Source organism: Solanum dulcamara, chromosome 10 (genome assembly GCF_947179165.1).
Source record: "Solanum dulcamara chromosome 10, daSolDulc1.2, whole genome shotgun sequence".
In the NCBI taxonomy this organism is placed as follows: domain Eukaryota; kingdom Viridiplantae; phylum Streptophyta; class Magnoliopsida; order Solanales; family Solanaceae; genus Solanum; species Solanum dulcamara.
This window is the reverse complement of record NC_077246.1, coordinates 56535020-56545545: the sequence shown is the minus strand read 5'-3', so window position 1 is coordinate 56545545 and position 10526 is coordinate 56535020. Positions and strand designations below refer to the sequence as shown.

The 10526-nt window shown below is 33.5% G+C and overlaps 1 long non-coding RNA gene across 1 annotated transcript; it reads left to right on the top strand.

Annotated features, from left to right (window-relative positions):
- Positions 1-3872: 3872 nt before the first annotated feature.
- On the top strand, positions 3873-6347 carry LOC129871039 (uncharacterized). Its single transcript, XR_008762173.1, has 2 exons — positions 3873-4542; positions 5933-6347. It is a non-coding gene; the product is annotated as an uncharacterized LOC129871039 (long non-coding RNA).
- The last annotated feature ends 4179 nt before the right edge of the window (positions 6348-10526 follow it).

Here is a 10526-nt window from a genome sequence, read left to right as displayed (position 1 = left end):
CTTCATCAAGCAATAGCAAGGGTTCTCTTCAAGATCAAGTCTCATTTTTCACTCTCAAGTCTAGAATTCATCAAGGTATGTGGGACTTCATCTATGGGTACCTTTCACCCATGGAATCCCAAGTTTTCTTTCCAAAATTCCTTACGATTCTCATTCAAAAAGCCCTAATTTCAATGATTATGCATTGGGTCTTCTTATTCATGGTGTATTATATGATTACTGATTAAATTATGCATCTAATTGATATTATTTTCATGAATTATGTATGGGTTGGTATAAGGAATATGATCATACATGTTTTCAATTTAATTTCATGATTTTCAAGTAAATTGTGCATGTATTCAAGTTTCTACTCTAATTTCATGTATAAGCTATGATCATGGATTTCAAGTATGTTCAAGATATGAATTTCATGCAAGTTATGAAAAGAGATGACTTAGAATCCTTAATTGGTGACCTAGGAACCTAATGTTATGTATCATGCAAGTATGATTTGTGATGTTGAAAGGCTTTTACTCACATTGCAATTATGATATAAAAATGAGCTATTCTATGAAAATTTTGAAACTTATGAACAAGCTTATGAATGTATGTTAAGTATGATTATTATGTTATATATTCCATGGATTTTGACTTAGCACCGAATGAGGCTTGAGGTGGGGGCTCGACCTACAGGGTCCTTATATAAAATCTCTAGTCTCATAACTACATACGTGCCACCGTAGGATTTACCTTTATGGCCTAGCTAGTGGATCCATATATAGCACGTGTTCATGACTCACCTAGTGGGGTAGAGTCTACCTTGGCAAGTAGATTCCCCTTTCTTCCGTTGTTTGGAGAGACATCAGGATTCCATGTTATAGCTCGCATGGTCTTATTGTCGGTTATGGTTCTATCCCACATATGTATACTCTCTCTATGTACTCTTTATGATCTCATTTATGTCTCTTAATGCTTTGATCAAATTATGGTTTTCTCGAGACTCTACGTATCATTTTATAGCATGTATAGTAATGGATCATTGCATCTCATGTTTTGTATTGCATAACATGTCGCATACTTAGTACATTCAAACGTACTAACGTATACTTTTGCCTATATTATATCTAAATGTAGTGGTTGACGATCACATTTATTCTCCACGTAGCTAGATTGAGTTGTCTTACTCCGACATTGGTGAGTCCTCATCTATTCAAGGGCGAGATTATGACTTCATTTCTTTTTGAAAGACTTTGTTATGTTACATTGATGGTGATCTAAAGACATGTCTTAGTCCTCGCCCATTTTGACTAGTAGAGGCTTATTGGACATAAATGTAGAGTCTATGTTGTCGTATTTCATACTCTTCAAGATAGACGTTCTTTGAGATTTTTCTTATGTTTTTTTGATTTATTGTATCTTATGCATTCTAATGATAAGTCAAGAGACTTGGTTGGAGCCCTTCAAGGTTTCGATCGTCATGTCACGGCTAAGCCCTAGTCAAGATCGTGAGAAATTTGATATCAGAGCACAAGGTTTTAAGAGTGTCCTAAGGAGTCCAACATGCCGCATCAAGTAGAGTCTTATTCATAGACGCGAAGCGTGTCACGTCTATGAATAGGAGGCTATAAGGCGTTCTAGGAAATCTTCACTTTCTTCATAATCTATGTCATGCCATAGAGTGTACTCTAAGACTTCTCTCCCTAACGATTGTTCTTTGCAATTTTCAGAAAATGCCTCTAAGAAGAGCACTTATGCATAGAGGGGTCAACGCTAATGGAGACCAAGCCCCTCCTTTCCCTCAAGCAAATGGTCCTTTGCCCGACCAAGTGACCAATGCGGAGTTTCATACCGCTATCATTATGCTAGCACATGTTATGGCCAACCAAGGAGTTGTTGCTCCTTCTAATTCCTAGAATGAGAGATTTTGCAAGGATAAACCCTCCCCTCCCAAATTCCATGGTTCGAAGGTCAACGAAGATCCTCAAGAGTTCATTGATGAGGTGTATAAGGTGGTGAATTGGCTTCATGCTTCTTATGCATCTATTGATTGTAGAACCCGTAGGGTCAAGTTTTAATTTCCTAATTAGCCGATTTTTGAATGGAAGGGTAATGATTCGGTATTTAAAGGTCGATTCATTTCATGTCTAAAAGCCCGAAAAATAATTTCTAAGGGGTGTATCTATCATATAGTGCAGGTTAGGGATATTGATGCCAAAACTCCTACTCTTAAGTCGATCCCTATTGCCAATGAATTTTCCGACGTGTTACCTGATGATTTACCCGGTGTTCCTCCCAAAAGGAAAATTCACTTTGGCATAGATCTCTTTTCCGGTACCCAACCTATTTCTATTCCTCCTTACCGTATGGCTCCAACAAAACTTACGGAGTTGAAAGAGCAATTGAAGGACTTGTTGGATAAGGGTTTCATAAGGCTAGGTATTTCACCATGGGGTGCTCCCATATTGTTTGTTACGAAGAAGAACAGCTCACTCCGAATGTTTATAGACTACCGTCTATTGAATAAGGTCACCATAAAAAACAAGTATTCAATTTCGAAGATAGATGATTTGTTTGACCAATTGCAAGGGGCAAATTACTTCTCTAAAATTGATCCCTGTTCCGATTATCACCAATTAAGGATAAGGAAGTGTGATATTCTCAAGATGGCATTTCGAACAAGGTATGTCCATTTCGAATTCTTAGTCATGTCATTTGGGTTGACTAATGCTCCTGCTATCTTCATGGATTTGATGAATCGGATTTTTAAGTCATACTTAGATATGTTTGTGGTGGTGTTTATTGATGATATCTTGATTTACTCCCGAAATGAGAAAGATCATATGGGTCACTTGAGGATTGTGTTGCAAACTCTAAGGAAAAAATAACTATTTGCCAAGTTTAGTAAGTGCGAATTTTGAATAAGAGAAATTACATTTCTTGGCCATGTGGTGTCAGTTCTACCAGCCTGGGAGGAGGAGTCAGAGGAAGATGCTATTAAGGTTGATCCAAAAAAAACGGAGGCAGTAAAGAATTGGCCTAGACCATTGTCTCCTTCGGATATTAGAAGTTGTTGACACCCAATTTTCGCCCTTCATAACGCAAATTAATTATCGAACTTCTTCAATTTCGAACAATTTGAAATAATTAGCTTTTATTTAAAAAATTTTCACATTATTTTCAAGTTATTTTGTCATTTTTAAAAATAATTTCTAGTAATATATTTTTTTATATATTCGAATTAGATATTTAACTACTTTCTTTCATGATTATCCCAAAATTATCTCAAAAAGATTTTATTTTTAATTAAATATTTTATTAATTAATTTAGTTTAATTATAGTTTATATTTTGAGTTAATTGGTTTATAATTGAGTTGATTAGTTCATTTTGGTTTAAATTAAGAAGCTTGTTAATTAATTGACGTTCTTATTTAAATTTTAGTCAAATTTACCAATTAAATTTATTTTGGCTAAATTTATAATTTGAACGGCTATAATTGAAACTCATGTGGCCCTTTTTTTAAATTGCAATTCTGGCCATTTTTGGACTTTTTTTCTTTCAATTTCAGCCCATTCCCACCGCCCATTCCTTTTAATTCACTACCTTACCATACTTATAACCCATCACACGTGTCCAATTCCCCAACACCCATTGACCCACAATTTTAATTCCAACATATTAAACTAACACCTATACATTATTATTTGCCAACACCTATACACTCTACACTATATATTACAATATAATATACACACTACCCAATACAATTGCGACATATATAATTTTCAGCAACACTATTTAAAGTAACCCAATTTCCTAATTCCATATACAATCGACCCTTCCAAGCCCAAAATCAACAAAACTAGCGGCCCAATCCCATTTACCCATTTCCTTGTTCCTGTATACATCAGCAAAAAACAAAGACCGATGAGTACATATACTACCGCAATATACCGCATACATACAATTCTAAAGATGCGTACCCGTACACCCCTCATGTCGTCTTCTTCCTCAGCTTCACCCTACAATTAGTACACTACCCTTTTCCCATCTCTGTGTTTTCGTCCTTGGCTCGTTTGATTTGAGTCAGTAGTGGTTTCGAGAAGCTTCGTATCAAATCTTAGTTGTCCACCTAGCTTCAAATTCGTTCGTTTTGTTGAGAATTTGACATCTTTTGAAAGCAATTTAGGGATATTTCTAATGTTGTTCAAGATTTGAATTTCGAATTCGTTTCTTATCCAGAAATTCTATCTCAAGTCCCCTATTCCCCCCTCTCCCAGTCCAATTTTCGACACCAAATTCCTTCTATAAAAATCTCCTTTCTAGCCATTGTGGAGGGTGGATTTTTTGGGGATTATGAAATAGAGAGGAAAGAAAGGTAGAAAACAAATAGAAAAGAGAAGTTAAATTGTCTTCTTATAGCTTGAATCGAAAAGGAGTTGAAGAAAAAGTTCAACCTTCTTGCTCATCCTTCGTCCTCTTTTTCGAAGTACTGCGGAATGTTTTAGTGATTGTGGAAGTCTCAAGTTCATTCGGTCTCAGTATCGCTGGCCGAAAAAAAGTAATTTCCTTCACTCTTTTTTGTGTTTGTTCGATACTTTTTTTTCCTTGTTTTGTTTTGTTCCTTCTTTTGAATTACTTTGTATATAGTTGATTTAATCATGTTAGCTTGAAGTTTTTTTATTTTTATTTATTTTTTCCCTTTCTGTCTGATTTTGCTTCCTTTATAAACCATTGAAATTTCATATTAACAAAGATTGAAGTTTTTCTTATAAATTCTTGCATACATGGGTAATATCTAGACTTAGTTTTAAATCAGATTTTTTATTTTGTTAAATTAATTCATGAATCTGTTAATTCTCCCTTTATTGAACCAAAATTAGAAAGTTGTCTTTGTTCATGCTCGTATCCATGTTTAACTTTGATGAACTTATTCTATGATTTGTCATTGATTTCATTAATTTTGACCTCTATGCTGCCTTATCTTTAATTTTGGTATTCTCTACTCTTTCTATGAGATTATTATACAAGTTCATCTTGCTTCAACTTCTTTTGTCCTTCCTTATATGATTTTCTTTAATAATAGTGTAATCTGATCCTGTTCATGTTTAGGTCTAAATTTCAGGAAGTGGTTTTCTCTCTATTTTAGCTTAATCTATTATGTTTTTGACTATTGTTGATGACTCTTTCAACTCACTGCTTCTTTTGAAATTATATATGTTTAAGTTTTCTTCTTGTGCTTGCCTAAGGTTTCAATTCCCTTGTCCTCTAGTTTTTGTTCAGTCCCATCTCTGCATATGCTTATTTTGGTTGTGACTAGAAGGTAGTCACATATGATTTTGAACATGACGTGAGTGAGTCTTCTTTAATAAACTTTGAATACTTTGTTAAACTCAAAGTTAGCGCCCCTTCCATCTCTCCCATTTTCTGTTTGATTAAACTGTAGAAGTTTAAATAAGATAACCTATTTTGTTTACTTCTTTTCCTTTACCCTTCTCCCGGTTAAAACTCTCTCTCTCAAGGTTTGGTAGTTAGTTTCAGGTTTTATCGTTGAACAAGTATTAATTCTTGGACCCGTCTTATTATCAATTTGCTTGTATTCTGAATTTTTTTCAGGTCTTCTATGTGTTTAATTAAATTTGGCCTTCTTAGAGTTGCTAAGTTTGGGTTTTCTAATTAATTCTAGCATCAAATATCTTTCTTTGGAAATATGCCTGCATTTACCTTTATTCTTCTCCATGTTTTCTAGTATGGCTTTAGTTGATTAGTTTGCATAAAATTCATATTTTCTATTTCATCCAAATTTGCCTCTAACCCTTATCATTATTTTGTGCATGATTTGTTCCCCTAATGAGTACAATTGGACTCATGTTTTCCCTGCATCTTCATGTTGGACTGAAACCCAATTAAATGTTCTTGAGTCTGCTTCACCTATCTTGTTTGAGAAATAGGAGCTAAAATATAGGGAAGCTGATTACAGGTTGCTGTATACTCTTGGTATGCTAGCCGATATACAAAAGATACAGAAAAAAGTAGGAGATATACACTTATATATATTATATACCTTGCTGATATACATCAAAATTGGGCCCAAAAAGGTCCAAAAGCAGGTGCAACAGTAGTCTAAGGGCCCAAATGCAACAACAATATTTTTTTTTGTTAGAAATTAGGACATGGATTGAAGATTGGGCCTATTAAGCCCAATAGTTTGAATTTGGACAAGAAGCCTAAATTTATCATTTGTTTTATTTAATTGTTTATTTGTAATTGATTGTTTGTTAACTCTTAATTTTGAATTTTTTGATTTATCTAATTAAATCCCCAAACAAAGAACTAATTTCTTTTATAAGATTACTTTTTAGATTTTGTTAATTCCCATTCCTTATTTATTTAAGAGATTGGTAAAAAAATATTTACTTGTTTAAATATTTTTCTAAGTTATTATCTTTTCGAAATGGCTTAAGTGTCTTTCATTATTTAATTATATTTTGTCAAAGTCTCAATCGCTCTTAATTTATTTAAGATATATTAAATATAGTGCTTTTCTTTAAATATATTTAAATTTTGTTTTCTCTTTACTTAGTTACTTTAATAAAATATGTTTCCTTACTAAGTTATCTCAAGTATTTCCAATTGATTTCTGTTTAAATAGAATTAATTTTCATATTTATTTATAAAATTTTCAAAGTTAGTCAAAAATATAATTTTTCAAATCGCCGGATAACCGCGTGTTAACGGCTATTTCAAGTGCTAATACCTTCTTGAAATGAAAATTTGAACCCTTACCCATTTTTTCTAATTTTGAGATTTATTTCTGTTAAAGTCTTTTAAATTAACGGTTTTCTTAATTTCCTAAAAATTAAGTGACGACACCTTTTAAATTGGTTTTTTTCTAAATCAATTTTAAACCGTACTTTTCAACACATAACAAAAGCTTTTTGGTCTTATTTGGATACTATAAAAGGTTTGTTGAAGGGTTTTTCTTTTATTGCTTCGCCTTTGACTAGGTTGATCCAAAAGAAAGTAAAGTTTCAATGGTCGGATGAATGTGAGAAGAGTTTTCAAATATTGAAGGATCTTCTTACGTCAGCTCCTATTTTGACATTGTCTGAAGGTTCAGATGGGTTTGTTGTCTATTGTGATGCCTCACGTATCGGTTTGGGTTGTGTTTTGATGCAACATGGTAAAGTTATAGCATATGACTCAAGGCAACTCAAAGTGCATGGATGAAACTATCCAACTCATGATCTTGAACTTGCGGCGGTTGTATTTGCATTAAAAATTTGGCAACATGGTAAAGTTATAACATATGTCTCAAGGCAACTCAAAGTGCATGGACGAAACTATCCAACTCATGATCTTGAACTTGTGGCTGTTGTATTTGCATTGAAAATTTAGCGTCATTATCTATCACGATCCAACCAAGGGCCTAGTCATAATACGATGATCAAAACCCCGAAGGGATCCAACCAAGTCTCTTGACATATTGCAAGCATACGTAGGGTAAAGTAAAGCAGAAATAACATAGGAAAGAGTCTAAATCATGAATCATAAAATAAAGTGTAAACTCAAATACATAGACTCTACATCTTTGTCCAACGAATGCCTCTACTAAATCAAGATGGGAGGGGTATAGGACATGTCTCTAGCTCACCCTCAACAAGAATGTAAAAAAAGTCTTTTAAAAAGGAAACAACTCATAACTCGCCCTCGATAGATGAAGACTCACCAATCTTCTCGGATAGGAACTCAACTAGCCACGTGTGGAAGGAGTGTGATCCTCAACCCCTACATTATGAGACAATATAGGCAACAATATGCGTTAGTACCTTTGAATATACTAAGTATGTGGGCATGCCATGCAATATAAATCATAGGATGCAATGATCAAATAACGTACATGATAAAAGAGAATGAGTAAAGTCATGAGAAAATCATAATAATCAAAGCATTTAAGAGGCATAGTTGAAATCATAAAAAAGGATAAAGAGAATGTATATATGTGGGATAGAACCATAACCGACAATAAGACCATGCGAGCTAAAATATGGAATCCCGATATCTCCCCATACAACGGAAGAAAGGGGAATCTACTTGCCAAGGTAGACTCTACCTCGCTAGACAGATGTCATGAACATATGTTATATGTGGATCCACTAGCTAGGCAATCAAGGCAAATCCTACGGTAGCACGTAGTTATGAGACAAGAGACTTTATATAAGGACCCTGTAGGTTGAGCCCCCACCTCAAGCCTCATTCAGTGCTAAGTCAAATCCCACGAAATATATAACATAGTAATCATACTTAGCATATATCATAAAACTTGTGTATAGGTTTAACCTTCATAGATTAGCTCATTTTCATGTCATAATTGCAATGTGAGTAACAACCTTTCAACATTACAAATCATACTTGCATAATTCATGTTATTAGGTCCCTAGGTCACCAATTAAGGATACTAAGTCACCTTTCTTCATAACTGGCACAAAATTCATCTCTTGAACATAATTGTAATCCATGATCATAATTCATACTTGAATTTAGAGTAAAACTCATATACATAGTCAATTTGAATGAAAACCATGAGAATACTTTGAAATCATTGAACTTCATAAATATAATTCATATAAATCAACATTGAAAATAGCTTCATGCATGGACATTCATAATTCAACTTGAAATCATGTAATTAATGTAAAATCATACTTATAATGATAATTAATAATAATGAAAAACATAATTGAAATAGCCCAACAACATTCATCAAAATTAGGGTTAGAAAACCAATGAAATTTAAAGAAATCTTTGAGGAAAAACCTTGGTACTCCATGGGTGAAAGGGACCCATGGATCAATCCCCACATACCTTGATGAATTTATCTCAGAAATTGAAGAGGAACCTTCAAGAACTTGAAATCCTAGCTTGGATTTTGTAGGAGAAGCTTGAGAGAGATTTGATAGTCTTGCCTTAGGAAAATTTTGAAGAATGAGTAGAATAGGAGGGGAATTTGAAGAATTGGGTAAATATAGACTTTGAAATTAGCCACAAATGTGTCTAGGTTTATTGAACCGAACTTGGAAAAAGACAGAAATATCCTTCATTAATCTTTGAATTCTGAACTTACGGATTGGACTCTACGAGTCGTAGAAATGACTCATCCTGGATGTCCTTGAAACCCTGAGATTTGGGCTCTCTGAAGTTGCTTCTATGACTCATTCTTACGACTCGTAAAAAATATTACGGGTCGTAGACCCTTGTAGTCTTGCAGGTCTAAAAACCTGAAAATTCCTAAGTCTTTGAAGTTTATTTATGCTTCGATATTACGAATCGTCCTGGTGTCTATGAGTCGTCGTCCTGACTCGTAGACCCTTCCTCTTCCTCAACTTTTCTCTTTCACCAGTACTCTCCCTATGACTTATTTCTATGACTCTTGCCATGCCTTTTTGACCTTTCTCATTCTCCTCGAACTTTAAGACTATTGATTTCAAAAATATCATTTTCAATCGGAAAATTATCAATAATACCGATAGGTTTAGCATTCAAATTAGAAAGCTTTTAATCAAGAAGTTTTTCTAAATCATTTAAAGACTTAGATTTGAATTCTTTTATTTCAATAGGTCATTGAATATGAGTTGGAATATTAACAACAACTGATTTACTTCCAGAAGTGGAGGCAATATCAGTTTCCTTTGAACTCATACTCATGAATTTAACCAAAACGATTAACTCATCAAGTTTTTTATAAAGCGAACTAATATGTTCACCGATAACTTTAACATATAAACTTAAATAATTGTTTTGAGCAATCAAATTATTTATTTCTTTAATACTAATTTAAGCAACATTATTTTCAATGAATTTTTGAAAAGGTGAGAAAGTAAGACCCGTATTATTGGGCAAAATAAAAGAATTTTGAGGAGGGTAAACTGCTTTAGTAATATTATCGCTTCCATCTTTAAAAGTCTTTTGTTCTAAGACCTTTATGTTTAAAGCTAAATAAGTGGTTATAAACCAAGGAACAAAATACATAATTTGATTATGAAATGCACATATTTCATAAAACTCTTGAGAAATATTATTTAAATCATCTTGGCTATAAGCCTCAAAAAACCAAGTTTTAAACTTATTCCATTTATTATGGAGAAATTCTTTTTGAATATGTTGGCGAGCCAGAGAACCTGGACTAAAATCGATTTAAGGCTTTATCATCATTTAAATCTTATTTCTGTTAGCCATCTTATTGGGGTCAAAATCCATTTCAGAAGCAGTAGGTTCTATATTAGACAATTTATCAGTAGCCTGCACAATATTAGTTGTGGCATCAATCTTAACCCTTTCACCAACCTTTTCACTCAAAGTATCACTTATAGTATGCAAAGATAAGGCCTTATTTCTTGCTGGACCATAAATAGGAACATCAGGAGTAATAGGAGAAATGTGCAGAATTTCAGGCAAAGATCTGTACCCTGAGAAAAATCGTCTGTTATAAACAGGAGATTTATCAGAAAATTGAATACATATCCTACCATCAGAATTTTCAGTAAT